This window comes from Papio anubis, chromosome X (assembly GCF_008728515.1).
Source record: "Papio anubis isolate 15944 chromosome X, Panubis1.0, whole genome shotgun sequence".
NCBI classification, from domain to species: domain Eukaryota; kingdom Metazoa; phylum Chordata; class Mammalia; order Primates; family Cercopithecidae; genus Papio; species Papio anubis.
The window spans coordinates 68,734,228-68,757,716 of NC_044996.1; positions in this window are offsets into that span (position 1 = coordinate 68,734,228).

Consider the following 23,489-nt stretch of genomic DNA (forward strand, 5'->3'; position numbering starts at 1 on the left):
AACTGAAGATCAGTGACAAAGTTAATTAGATATATGTTTTAATGACTCAAATGGAGACATTTAAAAAGCTAAATAAATCAGAGTTCTAGAGAGGCAGTGTTGGCTTCTTTTATTTATCTCTCTGAAGATCAATACTACACATTAAACTCCCATATTTTAGTAGGTAAGCATGTGAATCCAAAAAAAAATTTCGACCACTCTTGCACTCTTTGCCATTTTCCCCAGGTCCTTATTCCTCTTGACAACTGAAACATGTCTTGATAGGTCCTCTTGGTTGCTAATGTTGTTTGAATATCTGTCTCCTCCAAATCTCATTTTAAATGTGTCCCACAATGTTGGAGTTGGGTTCTGCCGGAAGGTGATTTTGTCACGGAAGCAGATCCTTCATGAATTGCTTGGTAACATCTCCATGGTAATATGTGAGTTCTTGCTCTATTAGTTCATATGAGAGCTGGTTATTAAAAAGAATCTGGCATTACTTCCTCTCTCTCTTATTCCTTCTCTCATCATGTGACATATCTGCTCCCTCTATACCTTCTGCTATAATTTTAAATTCTCTGAGGTTCTCACCAGATGCACATGCTAGTGCCATGCTTCTTGAAAAACTTGTAGAACTGTAAGTTTGTTTTATATACAAATTACTCAGCATCAGGCATTCCTTTATAGAAGTACAAAATGGAGTAATACAGGAAATTTGTACCAGGAATGGGCTGTTGCTGAAAAGACACTTGAACCTGTGGAAGCAGATTCAAATCTGGGTAATGTACAGAAGTTAGCAAAATTTGGAGAAGTAGAAGATATAAAGTTTAGAGAAAGGTTTGTACTTATTAGAGACTATTTAAGTGGTTTTGACAGAAATGCTGATAAAAATATGGGTGGTAAAAATCAGGTTGGTGATGTATCAGGTGGAAAAAAAGAAACTTGTTGGGAACTAGAGTGAAGATTACCTTTGTTATGTCTTAGCAGAAATTTAGCTGAATTGTGTGCATGTCCTAGACTTTTGGGATGGCTGAACTTAAGAAGGATGATGTGGGTATATGGAGGAACAAATTTCTAAGCAGCAAAGCATTCAAGAAGTAGTTTGGTTGCTTTTGACGGCCTAGGAATAGAAAGGTGAGCAAAAGAATGACTTAAAGGTGGAACTTATATTTAAAAGTAAAGCAGGACATAAAAGTTCAAAAATTTTCCAGTCTGGCTGTGTAGTAGGGAAGAAAATAGTCTTTTCAAATACAAGGGGGAGGCAGGGTAACCTCTTATGAGAGAGATTAGCATGACTAAAAGTGAGCCAGGTGCTAATATTGAATACAATAGGGAGAAGGCCTTGAAATCTTTTCCAAAACCTTCCAGGATTTTCCTCCCATGAAGGCTCAGAGGCCTAAAAGGACAGATTCATTTTGGGGGATCATAAACAGGATGCTGTTAACCTATGCCACCTCAGGATTCTGCTCTCTGCATCCCAGCTACTCCAGCTCCAGCCAAGGCTTGAAGGACTGCAGGTATATCCTGGGCTGCCACTCCTGAGAGTGCAAACTGTAGGCTTTGTGACTCACTTGGTATTAAGTTTGCAGGCACACAGAATGTGATTGTAAAGAAGGTTTGGTGGCTTCCACTTAGATTTTAGAGGATGTATTGGAAAGCCTGGGTGCCCAGGCAGAAGCCTGCCGCACGACAAAAAAAGCCTTTAGAGAGAAGCTCTACTAGGACAGTGCTAAGGAAAAATGTGGGATTTGAGCCCCAACACAGAGTTCCCGATAAAGCACTGCCTAGTAGAGATGAGGGAATGGGGCTATACCACCTTTCAATTCCCAGAATTGTAGAGCAATCGGCAGCATGCACCCTCAGCCAGGAAAAGCTGCAAGCATTGTAGTCCAATGCTTGAGAGCAACCACGTGGGCTGCACCCAACAGAGCCATGAGGGCAAGGCTGCCCAGGGTCTTTGGAGAACACTCCTCACAACAGTGTGCCCAGCATATAGGAAACAGTGTCAAGAATTATTTTGGAGCTTTAAGATTGAATTTCCCCTCGATGTTAGAGGTGTGGTCTAGTGGGAGATATTTAGGTCATGTAAACATATCTTTCATGAATGCTCTGGTGCCTTCTGCATCATAATCAGTGAGTTCTCACTACATTAGTTAATACAGGAGTTGGTTCTTAAGAAGAGTCTGGCACCCTTCCTCTTCCCTCTTGCTCCCCATCTCATCATGTGACATGCATACATGCTTTCCAGTGTAATTGCAAGCTTCCAGAAGCCCTCACCAAAAGCAGATGCTGGTGCCATTCTTTTTGAACAGCCTTCAGAACCATGAACCAAATAAATTTATTTTCTCTGTAAATTACCCAGCCTCGGGTATTCCTTTATAGCAGCACCAAATAGACTAATACAATTATCTACTCAACATTTTTTTTCTGCCTGTTGATTCCTTGCCTGTCATCACTGTAGAAGCTAAGAATGCCATGCACATACTTTCTAAGTCCTCCTTGAAAAGCTAAGTGTGGCCACTCAACCTAGTTTGGGCAAATGATAATAAAAATAATACTTCTGGGTGGTGTCTAGTGTTTTTCTTTAAATGGACATCGAAAGTCCATGAATGGGCTTTTACCACAAAGAAAATGGGCTTGCTTTCTGCATTGTGTGTTTTAATATGAAGACATGATACTTGAAAGTGCAGCAGCCATTGTGGCCAAATCAGGGCGTCTATTGCCAATGTTAAGACAACCCCCTCAGAAAAACTAAAAGAACTGGATGGTATTGCTAATCCACTGAATCAATCATAAAATTTTCCTTCCAGAAATCTCATTAATAAAACAATAATGTTCCTATAATTTAAGCCATTGTTAATGGGGTTTTCTGTTACATTTTAAAGAAAGTAGCAGTAACTGTTTCAACTGTCTAAGCCAGCTTATGGCTGTTGTTGTTGTTTTTTTTTTTTTCCAGTGTCTTTCATTTCATATAAAATAACCTTCTTCTCTTTCCATTTTTATACCTTTTTTTTTTTTTTATCAGAACTACATCAAGATGTCTTTCTTTTTTAAGGTTTTTCTTTCTTCATCATTCAGAGTTAGTTGCTCCTCAGGTATATTTGGTCACTGATTCAAAAGTACTTATTGAGAACCCACTTTATGACAGACATTATACTATATGCTAATAATTTAACATTAAAAATTACCTTTATGGAGCTTAAAGTTCATAGTAGATATAATTTTTTTCTTACTAGTATCCATTTCTCTATTTATTTCTACTGGAAGGGCCATCATTTTGTTCTGTTGTCCATTGTATTAGGCCATTTGTACATTGCTATAAATAAATACCTGAAACTACATAATTTATAAGAAAAAATAGTTAATTGGCTCCTGGTTCTGCAGGCTGTACAGCAAGCATAGTGGCATCTGCTTTTGGAAAGGTTTCATGAAGCTGCCAATCATGGTGGAAAGCAAAGCAGGAACAGGCACTTTCCATCGCAAAAGCAAGAGTGTGTGTGTGTGTGAGAGAGAGAGAGAGAGAGAGGTGTCACACACTGTTAAATGACCAGATCACCTTTGAACTCAAAGTGAGAGCTCATTTATCACCAAAGAGATGGCCCAAGCCATTCCTGAGAGATCCACCTCCATGATCCAAACACCTCCTAAAAGACCCTATCTTCAACAATAAGGATTACAATTCCACATGAGATTTGAGTGGGGACAAATATCCAAATTATATCATTCTGCTTCTGGTTCCTCCAAAATATCATGTCTTTCTCATATTGCAAAATAAAATTTTACATTTCCAACAGTCCTTGATAGTCTTAACTCCTTCAAGCATTAATTCAAAAGTACTAAGTCTCATCTGAGACAAAGCAAATACCTTCTATCTATGATCCTGTAGAACCAAAAACAATTTAGTCATTTCTGAGATACAATGGTGGTATAGGCATTGGAAAAACATTGTCATCCAAAAGGGAGAAATCAGCCAAAGGAAAGGTGCTACAGGCCCCACACAATTGAGAGGTGGGCTCCCAAGGCCTTGGGCAACTCTCCCCCTGTGGCTTTGCAATTGTTGAGTGCCTACAGGTTTTCCAGACACAATGCAAGCTGCCAATGACTCTATCATTCTTGGGTCTGGAGAGCAGTGGCCCCCTTCTCACAGCTCCACAAGGCACTGTCCCAGTGGGGACTTTGTGCAGGGGCTCCAACAAAACATTTCCTTTTCACACTGCCCTAATAGAGGTTCTCTCTGGGGGCTCCACCCCTGCAGCAAGCTTCTGCACGGGCACCCAGGATTTTCTAAACCTCCTGTGAAATCTAGATAGAGGCTAACATGCATTCTTCACTTTTGCATTCTGCACATGTACAGACTTAACACCACAAACAAGCATTATTTAAAGTGGCAGCCTGAGCTGTACATGGGCCCCTTTGAGCTATGGCTAGAGCAGCTGAGATGTGGGAAGCAGTGTTATGAGGCTGCACAAATGAGTAGGAGCCTGGACCTGGACAACAAAACCATTCTTTCCTCATAGGTCTCTGTGCCAGTGATGAGAGGGGCTGCCCTGAAGGTCTCTGAGATGCTTTCTAGACCCTTTCCCCATTGTGTTGGCTATCAACACTTGACTCCCTTTTAATCACACAAATTTTTCTAGCAAGTGGTTGCTGCACAGCCTGTTTGGACTCTTTTCCTGAAAATGAGATTTCTTTTCCCACATGGCCAGGGGCCATGGTGCATATTTTTCAAGCTTATATGCTGGGCCAGGTGTGGCTTATATCTGTAATCTCAGTACTTTGGGAGACTGAGGTGAGTGTATCACCTGAGGTCGGGAGTTTGAGGCCAGCCTGACCAACATGGAGAAACCCCGTCTCCACTAAAAATACAAAATTAGCTGGGCATGGTGGCACATACCTGTAATCCAAGCTACTCGGTAGGCTGAGGCAGGAGAACTTTTTGAACCCAGGAAGTGGAGGTTACAGTGAGCCAAGATGGTGCCATTTCACTCCAGTCTGGGCAACAAGAATGAAACTCTGTTTCAAAAACAAACAAACAAAACTTACATGCTGTACTTCTATTTTAAATATAAGTTCCAGCTTTAAGACATTTCTTTACTCTCACATCTAAGAATAGGTTGTTAGAAGCAGCCAAACCACATCTTGAATGCTTTGCTGCTTAGAATCTTTTTCCACCAGATACCCTGGGTCATCCATCTCAAGTATAAACTTGCACAGATCTCTAGGGCATGGAAACAATACAACTAAGTTATTCTATAAGGCATAACACATGTGACCTTTGCTCTAGTTCCCAATAAGTTCCTCATTTCCACCTGAGACCTCAGGGCCTGGACTTTGTTGTTCATATGACTATGAGCATTTTTGTTACAACTGTTTAACCAGTCTATAAGAAATTCCATTTTCCCTCATCTTCCTGTCTTCTTCTGAGCCCTCCAAATTCTTCTAACTTCTGCTTGTTACCCAGTTCTAATGTCACACCCACATTCTCATGTATCTTTATAGCAATGACCCACTATTTGGTATCAATTTTCCATATTCCAATTTTCCATATAATATTTCCAACTTTTCCATATTTCCACATTTATAGCATTCTTGCATTGCTATAAAGAAATATCTGAGACTAAGTAATTTATAAGAAAATAGATTTAATTGGTTCATGGTTCTGTAGGCACACAGAAGTCGTAACAGAATCTCCTTCTGAGTGAGGCTTCAGGAAACTTACAACCAGGGCAGAAGGTGAAGCGGGAGCAGGAACTTCATATGGAAAAAGCAAAACCAAGAGAGAGAGTGTGGAACAAGGTGCCACACACTTTTAAATGATGACATCCTGTGAAAACTCAGAGCAAGAGCTCACTTATCAACGAGGAGAAGGATCTGCCTTTCCTGAGGGATCTGCAACCATGACCAAAACATCTCCCACCAGGCCCCACACACCCAATATTGGGAATTACAATCCAACATGAGGTTTGAGAAGGGACAAACATTCAAACTTTATCACCCATCTTTCCTCCATATAAGATAGGAGAATCAAACTGTATCTGGAGCTCTAAGTCTAAATCATTGTTTCATTAAGTCCTTGTTCAAGTTATTTTGCTGTTAATTAATTTAGGGGTAAGCATATCATTCAGTTAATATAAATAAAATGTGAGGGATGGTTTCCAGGAAAGTTTTTCTCATTTCAGAAAAGGCAGTTTATTTTCATCTAGTAGAAATCTTTATATCTGTTTACAATCCTTGACATTCACGCAGTGACCATCTTGCAACCATAAATAAAACCAGACTAAAGGCAAAGAAAAACAAGTAAAGTAACAGAATATAGAGGCAGAAACTAGGTTTTTGATGAAATTGGTGATCTGCTCAATTAACTAACTCTAAAACATACTTTACCTCAAAACCCTTTGTTGTGTAGCATAACAAATTCCCTTATTGAATGAGGCTATTTGAGTCAAGATTTTCAGATACTTGAAGGTGATGATATTATAACTAACATACAGTCTGAGAAAATACAAGGGAAATATGGTAAATGACAAACTCTAGAGGAAAAGGCTTTTGGATCTATTGATAAAAAACTTACAGTCCCGTAATAACTAGATTGCTCATTTAAGAGCACATAAATAGACCACAGAAAGTCATTCTTGCTGACTACTTGTATATAAATTATCTCACTACTAACCAATTTTCATTAGAGCATTGTAGTTTTTGGAGTACCAGTGGCAAGTTTGACTCAGATCATTATTCCATTTTCCTTTGTGAGTGTCTATATGTTAGCTAGCCACTATTGGAGACATTTCTGTGAACATGGGTTGAAAGATAGCTAATTATGTGATAAGGGAGTCCTGGACTATTACCTTATTTGTATTGACCTCTAATAGGCTGAGTTAACTTGCTATGGACTTCCCAGCCCACTTAATATACTGGAATAGTCAATATATGTTACAAAATTAACACTAGGTTTTAAATGCGTGGGGTTTCCATTCCTATTATACTTTTGTGCCATCTAAGCTTTTCTAGTCTTTTGGCAATTGGTATTAACTTTTTGCAAAAATTTGCCATTTTTAATCATCCTGGTAATACTAGTAAAATATTTTCACATAAAAATTTAACTGCACATGCAAACGATCAGAGTTATAATTTAGAAAGTTATATCCACCAAGACATATTTATAATGTATGCTTTTTCTCACAGATTATATTTTTTGTATTCAGAATTTTCATTTTTCATGTTCATCCAAAGGTCAAGGCCATTGCATATAAGTTGGCTTAATTAATTTGATAATGGGTACTGTCTGAGACTTTTAGTTTATTTAGTATTCTTGGGCCAAGAATTCAAAGGCCACCTGCATATTTCCAAGTTTATGAAGCACACACCTGAATTTGGGGAGTTGGTTGGATAGAAGGAAACATCTCAAAGAAAATATCCAACAGGCTGGAACAGAGCAGATTGAGGTCAGAGATTAACAAGTAGGTAGTTCTCATGGAAATTAAAATAAACATTTTAATTCTACTATACCTGTTAAAAATAATATTTATATTTTGGTCTTAAAATAAACTGGACATAAACATAAATCTTTCCATTGTTTTTCTCTGAACTTTGATTGTGACAGTCAAATAAATTAAAAATGTTTAAATAGGATAATAGTGGCATTTTTCTCAAATGTAAGATCCCATACATTCCACACTGAATATTACTAGCTAATTCTTAACATTTTTATAAAAAATTCTAAACACCAAATATTGTGCTTTGTAATCGTATTCTAGGACTTCCTCTCTTTTCTCTTGACATCAGGAGGTCTTAAGCTTGGTTCCACAAATTCCCAACACATAGAGTTTTAGAAATTCCATACAGGTGTTAGCAAGTTGAAATACATGTATTTGCATAGATATATTTTCGGGGAGAGAATTCCATTGTTTTCATAAAAAGGATTCATAACCCCCATATTATTAAGAACCACTTCTCTAAATATTGTTTTAGGATGGTAATTTCTGCCACTTCCACAGGTTTTATTTACCCAATATAATGATGCTATCTACGTCTGTATTTTCAGTTCGATCCTTTCTCTTAAGTTCCAGGCTCCTATATTTAACTTTCTGATGAATATATTTATTTTTATAAATCACAGTCACTTAAAGCTCATATATCTCAAACTAAATTCATTATCTTTCCCTTTTGCTCTTGTTCACATCTTTTTATCTTGGGGTTTCTGTCTCAGACAATGGCTGTATCACCCATTCTGTTGTTCAAGTCAGAAAACCAGGCACTCGCTAATTTCTTATCTCTTATCAACCCACTCTGATACCAATAATTACTTCCTAAAGCTTATCCTTCTTAAATATCTTCTGAACCTATCAATTTTCTCTATCCTTACTGCCACTATTCTAGTTCAGACTAATATAAAATCCTTAGATTTTTAACAGTTTCCTAACTGATAATGTAGTCTCTAGATTTTCCTTGTCCTGATCCACTCTAATCCACACTGCAGCACAATTATCTGCCCAAAACAAAATTTGATTATGCCACTCATTCACTGGTTATTTCCTGTTGCACTTATAATACAAACAAAACTACCCAATATGACCTACAATATGACCTTACATGATTGATATGGTTTGGCCCTGTGTCCTCAGTCAAGTCTCATCTCGAATTGTTCTCCCTGTATGTCAAGGGAGGGACCTACAATTCCCATGTGTCCAAAGAGGGAGGTGATTGGATCAGGGTGGGTGTTTTGCCCATGCTTTTCTCATAATAGTGGGTGAGTTCTCATGATATCTGATAATTTTTTAAGTGTTCGAAAGTTCCTTCTTCACTCTTCTCTTTCCTGTCAACCTGTGAAGAAAGTGCCTGCTTTGCCTTCTGCCATGATTGTCAGTTTCCTGAGGCCTCCCCAGCCATGTGGAACTGTGAGTCAACTAACTAAACATCTTTCCTTTATAAATGGCCCAGTCCCAGGGAAGTTCTTTATAGCAGTGTAAAAACGCACTAAGACAATGAATGATCCCTTTAAAAAATCCAGCCTCAACTTCTTCCACTAATCTACTCATACTGAATACTTCAGGCATATTTAGCTGTTTTCAAAAGCCCAAATGTTTCCTGAACCTTTTACCTCCTGACTTTTGCACATCTGTTTCCCTTTCTTTGTAGAAACACTCCTCAATCTCTATGTTCAACATACTCATACATACGTTGTTACCTAAATCTTACTTGTGGATTTATAGCTCTTAATTTAGAAGTTACTTAACCCAGAATGTCCTTCATATCTCCCCCCTAATTTTTCATAGGGCATTCTTATGTGTTACCATAGCATTCTGTCTTTACTTGTGATAGTACTCATTACTTTCTATAGTTATCACCTATTTCCTTACTTTCTTTTCTATATGCCTCTCTAGAGTTAAATTATTGGAGAACAGGTATTGTACCTGTATGTTTCATGCCCTAACATTAGGTTTAAATGCACCAGTTCAACATGGTATCTGAGATATCTTCTGACTGGTCAGAAATCTGTTATGAGTTGTTGGTATACAATGCTTATTAAATGTTATGAATTTCATTCTTAGTTGTATCACCAGCATCCAGCACATCAGCCCTATTTAGAAGCAGAGAATTAATAACTTCTAATTGTAGGTTTGGATTTATTTCATGTTGAAACAACCTTCAATAATCTCAGAACTATATTTAGAAAGCTCTTTATGGAGTCTGAAATTAGTAATCAGCTATAATCCCTTTATCTAGTGAAGTGTTTCTTAAAGTATAGTCCAAGTCATCTGCATAAAAACAACTTGAGATTGTGTATTAATGAGCTTGGCCATGCTATAACAACATACCACAGATTGTGTGACATAAACAACAGAAATTTATTTTCTCAGAGTTATGGAGGCTACAAGTTCAAGATTAAGGTGTCAGCAGTATTGGTTTCTGCTGTGGCTTCTATTCCTGGCTTGTGAATGGCTGCCTCCTTACTGTGTCCTCACATGTCTTTTCTTTTGAGTGTGCATGGAGAAACAGAGGTGTCTATGGTGTCTCTTCATATTCTTTTTATTTTATTCTTTATTTTCATTTTCAGTTGTTATGGGTACATAGTAGGTGTATGTGTTTATGTAGTACGTGAGATGTTTTGATACAGGTATGCAATGTGAAATAAGCACATTATGGAGAATGTGATATCCATCTCCTCAAGTATTTATTTTTTGAATTACAAACAATCCAATTACACTCTTTACATTATTTCAAAGTGTACTGTTATTATTGACTATTATCATCCAGTTGTGTTATCAAATAGCAGGTCTTATACATTCTTTCTATTTTTTTGTACCAATTAACCACCCCCACCTTTCCCTCAGAATCACACTACCTTTCCCAGTCTCTAGTAACCATCCTTCAACTATGTCCAAGTGTTTAATTGTTTCAATTTTTAAATTCCACAAATAATTGAGAGCATGCAATGTTTGTCTTTCTGTGCCTGTCTTATTTTACTTAACATTATAATTTCCAATTTCATCCATGTTATTGTAAATAACTGGATTTTATGATTTTTATGACTGAATAGTACTCCGTTGTACATATGTACCATAATTTCTTTATCCATTCATCTGTTGATGGGCACCTAGATTGTTTCCAAATATTAGCTATTGTAAACAGTGTTGCAACAAACACAGAAGGTCAGATATCTTTTCAATATACTGATTTCCATTTTGGGGGGTATATACCCAGCAGTGGGAGTGCTGGGTAGCACTATGCTTGATTGTATGGTAGTCCATTGGTACCCAGATTATACGGATTTTTAGCTTTCTGTGGAACTTCCAAGATGTTCTGCATAGTAGTTGTACTAATTTACATTCCCACCAACAGCGTACAAGAGTACCCATTTCTCCACATCCTTGCCAGCAGTTGTTATAGCCTGCCTTTTGTATAAAAACCATTTGAATTGGGGTAAGATGATATCTCTTTATAGTTTTTATTTGCATTTCTTTGATGATCAATAATGTTAAGCACATTTTCATATGCCTGGATGCCGTTTGCATGTCTTCTTTGGAGAAATGTCTGTGCAAATTATTTGCCCAATTTTGATCATATTATTTGACTTTTCTTCCTATATAGTTGTGGGAGTTCTTCATATATTCTGGTCATTAATCCTTTGCCAAATGAATAGAGTGCAAATATTTTCTCCGATTCTGTGGGTTGTTTCTTCACTTTGTTGATTGTATCCTTTGCTGTACACAAGGTTTTTAACCTAATGTGATCCCACCTTTCCTTTTTTGCTTTGGGTGCCTGAGCTTGTGGGTTATGGCTCAAGAAATTTTTGACCCAACCAATGTCCTTAAGATTTTTCCCTAAGTTTCCCTGTAGTAGTTTCATGATTTGAGGTCTCATATTTAAGTTTTCAGTCTATTTTGGTTTTATTTTTGTGTATGGTGAGAGATGGAAGAATAGTTTTATTCTTCTTCTGTAAGAGGATATACAGTTTTCTCTAGCACCCTATATTGAAGAGACCTTCCTTTCTGCACTGTATGTCCTTGGTATGTGGATCCCTTTCTCGGTTCTCTATTCTGTTCCATTAGTCTATGTGTCTTTTTTTTTTCTTTTTTTTTAATGCCAGAACCATGCTGTTTTGGTTACTATATCTCTGTAGTATAATTTGAAATCAGGTAATTTGATTTCTCCAGTTTTGTTATTTTTGCATCAGATAACTCTGTCTGATCTAGGTCTTTTGTGTTTCCCTATAAATTTTAGGATAGCTTTTTTTGTTTTTGTGAAAATTGTCATTGGTATTTTTTATTATTATTATACTTTAAGATCTAAGGTACATGTGCACAACATGCAGGTTTGTTACATATGTATACATGTGCCATGTTGGTGTGCTGCACCCATTAACTCATCATTTACATTAGGTATTTCTCCTAATGCTATCCCTCCCCCATCCCCACTCCTCACAATATGCCCCAGTGTGTGATGTTCCCCTGCCTGTGTCCAAGTGATCTCATTGTTCAATTCCCACCTATGAGTGAGAACATGCAGTGTTTGGTTTTCTGTTCTTGCAATAGTTTGCTGAGAATGATGGTTTCCACCTGCATCCATGTCCCTACAAAGGACACAAACTCATCCTTTTTAATGGCTGCATAGTATTCCATGGTGTATATGTGCGACATTTTCTTAAAATCCAGTCTGTCTTCTGATGGATGTTGGGTTGATTCCCAAGTCTTTGCTATTGTGAATAGTGCCACAATAAACATGCGTGTGCATGTGTCTTTATAACAGCATGATTTATAATCCTTTGGGTATATATCAATAATTATGGCTGGGTCATATGGTATTTCTAGTTCTAGATCCTTGAGGAATCACCACATTGTTTCCTGTGGTTGGTTACGTCCCACCAACGATGTAAAAGTGTTCCTCTTTACACATCCCTCTCCAGCACCTGTTGTTTCTGACTTTTTAATGATTTGCCATTCTAAGTGGTGTGAGATATGGTATCTCATTGTGGTTTTGATTTGCATTTCTGTGGCCAGTGATGATGAGCATTTTTTGCTATGTGTCTGTTGGCTGTATGAATGTCTTTAGCTTTTGAGAAATGTCTGTGGTGTTCATATCCCTTGCTTTAACACTTTTTGATGGGGTTGTTTGTTTTCTTGTAGAATTTGTTTTGAGAGTTCTTTGTAGGTTCTGGATAGTAGCCCTTTGTCCCAGATGAGTGGGTGCAAAATTTTCTCCCATTCTGTGGGTTGCTGTTCTGCACTCTGATGGTAGTTTTCTTTTTGCTTTGTGCAGAAGCTCTTTAGTTTAATTAGATCCCATTTGTCAATTTGGCTTTTTGCTGCCGTTGCTTTTTGGTGTTTTAGACATGAAGTCTTTACACTTATGCCTGTGTGTCCTGGATGAACTTGCTGGTTTTTCCTCTAGGATTTTTATGGTATTAGGTCTAACATTTAAGTCTCTAATCCATCTTGAATTAATTTTCGTATAAAAATTAGGAAAGGATCCAGTTTCGAAACTTTCTACTTATAGCTAGCCAATTTCCCAACTTCATTTATTAAATAGGGAATCCTTTCCCCATTTCTTGTATTTCTCTCAGGTTTGTCAAAGAGATCCAGATGGCTGCTTGTAGATGTGTGGTATTATTTCTGGGGACTCTGTTCTGTTCCATTGGTCCTATATATCTCTGTTTGGTACCAATTTACCATGCTGTTTTGGTTACTGTAGCTAGCCTTGTAGTATGGTTTGGGGAAGTCAAGGTAAGCGTGATGCCTCCAGCTTTGTTCTAACGATTTTAGGATTTTCTTGGCAGCACGGGCTCTTTTTGGTTCCATACTTATGAACTTTAAAGCAGTTTTTTCCAATTCTGTGAAGAAACTCATTGGTAACGATGGGGATGGCATTGAATCTATAAAATTACCTTGAGCATTAAGGCCATTTTTCTGTCTCGATTCTTCCTATCCATGAGCATGGAATGTTCTTCCATTTGTTTTGTGTCCTCTTTTATTTCGTTGAACACTGGTTTTGTAGTTCTCCTTGAAGAGTTCCTTCACATCCCTTCTTGTAAGTTGGATTCCTAGAATTATTGTATTCTCTTTGGAAGCAATTGTGAATGGGAGTTCATTCATGATTTGGCTCTCTGTCTTATTGGTGTATAAGAATGTTTGGGAATTTTGCACATTGATTTTGTATCCTGAGACTTTGCTGGGTGCCCATCAGCTTAAGGAAGTTACAGGCTGAGACAATGGGGTTTCTAAATATACAATCATGTCATCTGCAAACAAGGAAAATTTGACTTCTTCTTTTCTTAATTGAATACCGCTTCTATTTCTTCTTCACTTTCTTGCCACCGAGTTGTGCTAGCCAAGAACTTCAACACTATGTTGAATAGAATTGGGAGGAGAGGGCATCCCTGTCTTATTATGCAAATTTTCAAGGGAATTTTTCCAGTTTTGCCCATTCAGTATGATATTGGCTGTGGGTTTTTGTCATAATAGCTCTTCCCGATTTTGAGATACGTTCCAAAAATACCAAATTTATTGAGAGTTTTTAGCATGAAGGACTGTTGAATTTTGTCAAAGGCCTTTTCTGCATATATTGAGATAATCATATATAGTTTTGTCTTTGATTCTGTTTATATGCTGGATTGTGTTTGTGGTGTTGTATGTTCAACCAGCCTTGCATCCCAGGATGAAGCCCACTTGATCCTGTCGATAAGCATTTTGATGTGCTGCTGGATTGGTTGCCAGTATTTTGTGAGATTTTGCATCGATGTTTAAATATCAGGGGATATTGGTCTAAAGTTCTCTTTTTTGTATTTATTGTCCTGTGCAGGCTTTGGTATCAGGATGATGTTGGCCTCATATAAAATGAGTTAGGGAGGATTCCCTCTTTTTCTATTGATTGGAATGATTTCAGAAGAAATGGTACCAGAACCTCCTTGAACCTCTGGTAGAATTCAGCTGTAGTCCATCTGGTCCTGGACTTTTTTTTTTTGTTTTATAGGCTATTAATTATTGCCTCAATTTCAAGAACCTGCTATTATTGGTCTATTCAGGAATTAGCTTCTTTTCTGGTTTTATTCTTGGGAGAGTGTAATGTCCAGGGAGGTATCCATTTCTTCTAGATTTTTCCTAGTTTATTTGCATAGAGGTGTTTATAATTCTCTGATGGTAGTTTGTAGCCCATTTCTGTGGGGTCAGTGGTGATATCCCTTTATCATTTTTTTTTTTGCATCTATTTGATATTTCTCTCTTTTCTTCTTTATTGAACTTGCTAGCGGTCTATCAATAATTTTGATCTTTAAAAACCAACTCCTGGATTCTTTGATTTTTGGAGGTTTTTGTGTCTCTATCTCCTTCAGTTCTGCTCTCTGATCTTGGTTATTTCTTGCCTTCTGCTAGCTTTTGAATGTGTTTTGCTCTTGTTTCTCTAGTTCTTTTAATTGTGTGATGTTAGGATGTCAATTTTAGATCTTTCCTGCTTTCTCTTGTGGGCATTTAGTGCTATAAATTTCCTCTACACACTACTTTAACTGTGTTCCAGAATTCTGGTATGTTGTATCTTTGTTCTCATTGGTTTCAAAGAACATTTTTATTTTTATTTCATTTCGTTTATTGTACCCAGTAGTCATTCAGGATCAGGTTATTCATTTCCATGTAGTTGAGCGGTTTGATTGAGTTTCTTAGTCCTGAGTTCTACTTTGATTGCACTGTAGTCTGAGACAGTTTGTTATACTTTCTGTTCTTGTACATTTTGCTGAGGTGCTACTTCCAGCTATGTGGTCAATTTTGGAATAAGTTCGATGTGGTGCTGAGAGAGAATAATGTTGAATATTGGCCCCACTCTCTTCTGGCTTAGGGTTTCTGCCAAGAAGTCTGCTGTTAGTCTGATGGGCTTCCCTTGTGGGTAGCCTAACCTTTCTTTCTGGCTGCCCTTAACAGTTTTTCCTTCATTTCAGCACGGGTGAATCTGACCAATTATATTGCCCTGGAGTTGCTCTTCTCGAGGAGTATCTTAGGTGGCGTTCTCTGTATTCCTGAATTTGAATGTTGACCTGCTTACTAGGTTGGGGAAGTTCTCCTGGATGATATCCTGAAGAGTGTTTTCCAACTTGGTTCCATTTCCCCATCACTTTCATGCACACCAATCAGATGTAGATTTGGTCTTTTCACATAATCCCATATTTCTTGGAGGCTTTCTTCATTTCTTTTTACTCTTTTTTTTCTCTAAACTTCTCTTCCTCGCTTCATTTCAATCATTTGATCTTCAATCACTGATACTCTTTCTTCCAGTTGATTGGAGTCGGTTACTCAGCTTGTTTGTAGTTCTCATGTCATGGTTTCATCTATCAGAAGTTCGTTTTATGTACTTGTCTGCCATTGGTTATTCTAGTTATTCATTCTTCCATTCTTTTCAAAGTTTTTAGTTTTCACTAGTGCGTAATTCCTCCTTTAGCTCTGAAGTTTGATCAGCTGAAGACTTCTTCTCTCAGCTCATCAAAGTCATTCTCTCCCTCCAGCTTTGTTCCATTGCTGGCAATGGCTGTGTTCATTTGGATGAGATGCACTCGTTTTTTTGAATTTCCAGCTTTTTCTGCCCTGCTTTTCCCCATCTTTGGAACATCTGCCTTTGCATTTTGGTGATGGTGATGTACTGATGGGGTTTGGTCGTGTCCTTTCTGTTTGTTAGTTTCCTTCTAACAGTCAGGACCCTCAGTTCTTTCAGTCTGTTGGGTTGCTTGAGGTCCAATCCAGACCCTGTTTAGAACACTGGTTTGTAGTTCTCCTTGAAGAGTTCCTTCCACATCCCTTGTAAAGTTGGATTCTAGGTATTGTATTCTCTTTGAAGCAATTGTGAATGGGAGTTCATTCATGATTTGGCTCTCTGTCTGTTATTGGTGTATAAGAATGTTTGAGATTTTTTGCACATTGATTTTGTATCCTGAGATTCTGCTGAATTTGCTTATCAGCTTAAGGAGATTTTGGGCTGAGACAATGGGGTTTTCTAACATACACCCATGTCATCTGCAAACAAGGAAAATTTGACTTCTTCTTTCTAATTGAATACCCTTTATTTCTTCCTCTCTTGCCTGATTGTGCTAGCCAAGGTCTCCAACACTATGTTGAATAGGAGGTGAGAGGGCATCCCTGTCTTGTGCCAGTTTTCAAAGGGAATTTTCCAGTTTTTGCCCATTCAGTATGACATTGGCTGTGGGTTTGTCATAAATAGCTCTTCCGGGATTTTGAGATAATGCCCAAAAAAATACCAAATTTATTGAGAGTTTTAGCATGAAGGACTGTTGAATTTTGTCAAAGGCCTTTTCTGCATATATATTGAGATAATCATATAGTTTTTGTCTTTGATTCTGTTTATATGCTGGATTGTGTTTATTGATTTGTGTATGTTCAACCAGCCTTGCATCCCAGGGATGAAGCCCACTTGATCACAATCGATAAGCATTTTGATGTGCTGCTGGATTCAGTTTGCCAGTATTTTATTGAGGATTTTGCATCGATGTTCATCAGATATTGGTCTAAAGTTCTTTTTGTTAAAGTCTCTGCCAGCTTTGGTATCAGGATGATGTTGGCCTCATAAAATGAGTTAGGGAGGATTCCCTCTTTTTCTATTGATTGGAATGATTTCAGAAGAAATGGTACCAGAACCTCCTTGAACCTCTGGTAGAATTCAGCTGTGAATCCATCTGGTCCTGGACTTTTTTTGTTTATAGGCTATTAATTATTGCCTCAATTTCAGAGCCTGCTATTGGTCTATTCAGGAATTCAGCTTCTTCCTGGTTTATTCTTGGGAGAGTGTATGTGTCCAGGAAATTATCCATTTCTTCTAGATTTTCTAGTTTATTTGCATAGAGGTGTTTATAGTATTCTCTGATGGTAGTTTGTATTTCTGTGGGGTCAGTGGTGATATCCCCTTTATCATTTTTTTTTTTTTTGCATCTATTTGATATTTCTCTCTTTTCTTCTTTATTAGTCTTGCTAGCGGTCTATCAATTTTGTTGATCTTTTCAAAAAACCAACTCCTGGATTATTTGATTTTTTGGAGGGTTTTTTGTGTCTCTATCTCCTTCAGTTCTGCTCTGATCTTAGTTATTTCTTGCCTTCTGCTAGCTTTTGAATGTGTTTGCTCTTGTTTCTCTAGTTCTTTTAATTGTGATGTTAGGATGTCAATTTTAGATCTTTCCTGCTTTCTCTTGTGGGCATTTAGTGCTATAAATTTCCCTCTACACACTACTTTAACTGTGTTCCAGAGATTCTGGTATGTTGTATCTTTGTTCTCATTGGTTTCAAAGAACATTTTTATTTCTGCCTTCATTTCGTTGTGTACCCAGTAGTCATTCAGGATCAGGTTATTCAGTTTCCATGTAGTTGAGCGGTTTTGATTGAGTTTCTTAGTCCTGAGTTCTACTTTGATTGCACTGTAGTCTGAGAGACAGTTTGTTATACTTTCTGTTCTTTTACATTTGCTGAGGAGTGCTTTACTTCCAACTATGTGGTCAATTTTGGAATAAGTGCGATGTGGTGCTGAGAAGAATAATGTTGAATATTGGCCCCCGCTCTCTTCTGGCTTTTAGGGTTTCTGCCAAGAGATCTGCTGTTAGTCTGATGGGCTTCCCTTTGTGGGTAACCTAACCTTTCTTTCTGGCTGCCCTTAACAGTTTTTCCTTCATTTCAACTTTGGTGAATCTGACAATTATGTGCCCTGGAGTTGCTCTTCTCGAGGAGTATCTTCGTGGCGTTCTCTGTATTTCCTGAATTTGAATGTTGACCTGCCTTACTAGGTTGGGGAAGTTCTCCTGGATGATATCCTGAAGAGTGTTTTCCAACTTGGTTCCATTTTCCCCATCACTTTCATGCACACCAATCAGATGTAGATTTGGTCTTTTCACATAATCCCATATTTCTTGGAGGCTTTCTTCATTTCTTTTTACTCTTTTTTCTCTAAACTTCTCTTCTCGCTTCATTTCAATCATTTGATCTTCAATCACTGATACTCTTTCTTCCAGTTGATTGAGTCGGTTACTGAAGCTTTCAGCATTTGGTCATGCAGTTCATGCTCATGGTTTTTCATATTCTATCAGTTCGTTTATGTACTGTTCGCATTTGTTATTCTAGTTGTTCATTCTTCCATTCTTTTTCAAAAAGTTTTAGTTTCTTTTCACTGGGTGCCTATTCCTCCCTTTTAGTTTATGAGAAGTTTGATCAACTGAAGACTTCTTCTCAACTCATCAAAGTCATTCTCCATCCAGCTTTGTTCCACTGCTGGCAATGAGCTGCAGTTCATTTGAGTGGGGAGATGCACTCTGATTTTTGAATTTCCAGCTTTTCTGCCCCGTTTTTCCTCCCCCATCTTTGTGGTCATCTGGGCCTCCATGGTGATGGTGGAGCTGTACTGATACTTTTGGGTGGGTGTCCTTTCTACTTTTGTTATTAGTTTTCCTCCTTCTAACAGCTGGAATCTCAAGCTGGTTGGTCTGTTGAGCTGTTTGAGGTCCAATCCTGGTGACCCTGTTTGCTTTGGGATGAGCAGTGGAGGCTGCAGAAGATAATATTGCTGAACAGTGTTGCTGCCTGATTCTGCTCGGGAAGCTTCATTTCAGAGGTGTGCACCCAGTCAGGTGGGCAGGTGTCAGTCTGCACCTAGTGGGGAATGTTAGGTTGCTCAAGGGTCAGGGACCACTGGAGGCCGCGTGCAGTCTGTCTTGTTCTGAGATCTCAACCTCCATACTGGGAAGAACCACTGCTCTCTTCAAAGCTGTCATAATAGGACATTTACATCCGCCGCCGGTAGGGGTTTCGCTGCTTTTTCTGTATTATGCCCTCCGTCTCCAGAGGTAGCCCACAGAGGCAGAGGCAGGCTCTGAGCTGCGTGGCTCCACCCAGTTCAAGCCTCCGGGTGGCTTGTTTTCACTCACTTGGGTCCAGAGCAACATGGCTCTCTGCCTCCCCAGCCTTCCTCGGCTGTCGCCTCCTGCAGTTAGATCTCACTGTTGTGCTAGCAATGAGGAGCTCAGGGCATGGGACCCCTCCCCAGGCCAGGTGCTGGGACATAACTCAGTGTTCCGCGCTTTCTGGACCTGGTAAAGGGTGGTGGAGCTACCTGAGGCATTTTCCAGGTGTTGCAGTGTCTGTGTTTCCCTTGTTCAGGAAAAGCACCCCCTTCCCCTTGTAAGCTTCCCAGGTGAGGCAATGACGCTGTTCTGTTTTGGTGCCTTTTCCTGGTTGTTGGCTGCACCCACTGACCAGCACGGACTGTTCGACTGACACAGGCCATTTGAGATGAACCTGTACCAGTTGAAAATGCAGAAACTGCCTTCTCAGGTGTCGTCAATAATTGGGAGCTGAGGCTGCAGCTGTTCTATTCAGCCATCTTGGGCAACTTCTCAATGGGGATTTTGTCATTGGTGTTTTTATGGTGATTTGCATATTGAATCTGTAGATTGAAACAGTAATATAAACATTTTTAACAGTATACTATTCTCTCCAATTCAATAATCGCAGAACATAATTTTCCATTTTTGTAAGTGTCCTATTCAATATTTTTATCAATGGTTTATGTTTTTATTATAGATGGTTTCACTTACTTGATTAATTATTGTGAGCACTTATTTTTATGTGTGTAATATATTATAAATAGAATACTTGTAAAATATTTTTCACATTTTCTACCGTTGGTATATAGAAATGTTACCGATTTGTATGTTAATTTATCCTCAACTTTTGCTTAGTTTTAATAATGCTTCTAACAGTTTTTATGTGTGTGTGGAGACTTTAGATTTTTTTCTAATATAGATTATATAATTTGCAAACAATGATAATTTGACTTCTTCCATTCCAATTTTGATGGATGTAATATCTGTTTTTGGATTGTTCTAGCTTTTCAGATTTTCTAATACTATGTTTAAAATAACAATAGTATCAGTTATTAACATCCTTTTTATGCTCAGATCTTACAAAGGTTTCAAGCTTTTTCACCATTCAGTATATGATACTGAAGTGTGGTCAGTCTTTATATGGATTTTGTATTGAAGTGCATGTTCCTTCCTTCTGAATTCCAGTTCTTTTTATATTTTTATTACAGAAAGGATGTTGAAATTTATTGAATGCTTCTCCAGCTACTAATTGAAATGGATCATAATGCTCTTATCATGTGTTTCTGTTTAGATATTTTCCTTTCATCACACTATTTGATTCAGGTATACAAACAATCCTGCATCCCAGTGGATAACCCACCTGATTGCCATGATCAAATCTTCTAGTATTGTTTAATTCAGTTTTCTGGTATTTTCTTGAGTATTTTTCCATGAATATTCATGAGATTTTGACCTGCAGCATTTTCTTCTTGGTGTGTTTTCTTTCTGGCTTTTGTATCATAGTAACACTAGATTCAGAGAATTAGTTTCAAAGTATTCCCTTCTTTATTTTTTAGAATAGCATTTGAAGGGTTGGTATTAGTTATTTTTAATGCTTAGTGAATATAGCAATGAAATAATTGTATCCTGGGTTTTATTTACTGAATATCATTTTTGTTGTGGCTTTGATCATTATTGCATTTGTTATTGGGCTCCTGTTCAGGTTTTTAGATTTTCTTTTCACTAATAGATATTAGCAGTATATAGGTTTTGAGCATATATCTAGAATTGTCCATGCTTTCAGATTTTCTGGTTTATTGTCATATAAGCCTACCATGCAGTAGTCAACAATGGTCCTTGAATTTCTGCAGCAGCATCAAAGTTGTAATGCCTAATTTTTCATTTCTGGATTTTATTTATTTGGATTCTTTCTTTTTCTTTTGTTTAGTTTGAAGTTGCTATGTTGTCAATTTTTAACTTTCAAAACAACCTTTTGTTTTACTGATCTTTGTATGGATTTTATTTCAATTTCATTTTACTTGCCTTCATTATTTCTTTTCTACTAATTTGGGTTTGGTTGGCCTTTTGCTTCTAGTACTTTTAAAGAGATACACTGCCGATTGTTTATTTTGAGGTTTTTCCTCCTTTAAATGCAATTCCTTACACCCGTAAACTTCCCCATGGTTTGTACCACTTTTTGTATAACAATACCATAGATTTTGGTATGTTTGATTTCCATTAACAATTTTCTGTTTTCAAAAGCTTTTAGGTACTTTTTAACTTTTTCTTTTTCATTGCAGAGGTGCATGCAGGTTTGTTATATAGGTAAACTTTGTGTCAGTAGGAAGTTATTGTGTTGTGACTATTTCATCACCCAGGCATTTTTAATTTATTTATTATTATTATACTTTGAAAGTTGTAGGGTACATGTGCATAACATGTAGGGAGTTGGTTACATATGTATATTTGTGCTATATGTTGTCTGCTGCACCCATCAACCTCCTCCTCGTTGCTCATTACATCAGGTATAACTCCCAATGTAACTTCCCCTCCCCCTCCTGATAGGGCCCCGTGTGTGGATGTTCTCCCTTCCTGAGTCCAGTAGATCTCGTTGTCTGAAGTGTTCCCACCCATGAGGAGAACACAAAAGTGTGTGTTTGTTTTCTGTTCTTGATAGTTTCAGAATGATTCACCCAGGTATTAAGCCTAGCATCCATTAATTATTTTTCTTTTTGATCCTCTCCCCTTCCACCTTAGCTTCTGGATAGGTCTCCCCACTGTATTGCTTTTCCATGTTTCCGGCTGTGTTCTCTCTTCATTTAGCTCCACTACTATAAGGCGAGAGAACAATGGGAGCCAGGAAAGTTTTCTTTTTCCCAAGATTAGTTTCAGTACATGGGCGATAATACGCTTCTCCTCCAGCTCCAACCATTTTCTAGCATGACACCATGATCGATCGATCATCCTCCTTGTGTTTGTAGCTGTACACTCCCCATCGTGTATATGTACCCAAAAATTTTTATCCATTCTGTAACATCGATGGTCATTTAGGTTGATTCAATGTATTTGATATTGTAAATAGAATCTGCAGCAGTAGATCATACGTGATGTGGCATGTGTTCTATGGAAAAGAATGATTTTATATTCCTTTGGCTTTATAGCAAGTAATAATGTGGTTGGTTAACAAATGGTGGCTTGCTTAGATTTTATAGGATGCTGTTGTCTTCCAAGCCAACAATTGAACTGTTCTACACTTTCACCAAGAGGTATAGGCAGGCTTTCTATCTTCAAAGCCTCATGAAGTTCTGTTTTTCTTGGAGAGTTTGTTTTTGAACTTTTGTTGGGAATATTCTGGACGTACTGGTGTGGATCATATCTCATAATTTGTCACTTTCATTAATCTAATGACTAGTGATGTTATGTTTTTATATGATATAATATTACATAGGATACATGTGTCTTTTTGAGAAGAAAATCTAGAAGAAATGGATAATTTCCTGGACACTTTACATTCTCCAAGATTAAAACCAGGAAGACGCTGGAATTCTGAATAGATAAATAGTGGGGTTCTTGAAATTGAAGTAAAATAATTAATAGCCTGGCCAAAAACAAAAAGTCTGGTGATTGATGGATCAGAGTTGATCTACCAGAGGTACAAGTGATGAGCTGTATACCATTCCTCCTCTTCTGAAATGTTCCACCAACAGAAAAAGAGGAATCCCCTCTCTACCCATGCTTTTTCTTTATGAGTCAACATCGATCCTGATACCAAAGCTCAGTAGAGACACACACATGAAAAAGAGAATTTAGACCAATATCCCTGATGAGTAGCTGATGCAAAATCCTCACAAAATACTTCCTGGCAAACCGATCCAGCAGCACATCAAAAGTTTATCCAGATCAAGTGGGCTTCATCCCCGTGGGATGTAAGGCTGGTTCAACATTCAGAAATCATTAAACATACATAATCATAGCATATATAAAACAGAACCAAAGACACAAAACTCAAGATTATAGCCCCATGAGATATGCAAGAAAAGGCCTTTGGACAAAATTGGACAAAGTCTTCATGTGCTAAAAATCAATACCCTCAAGTATATTGAGGAACGATTTCAAAAATCAGAAGATATATAGCATGCAGTGACAAACCCACAGCCACATCATAACTTTCTAATGGGCA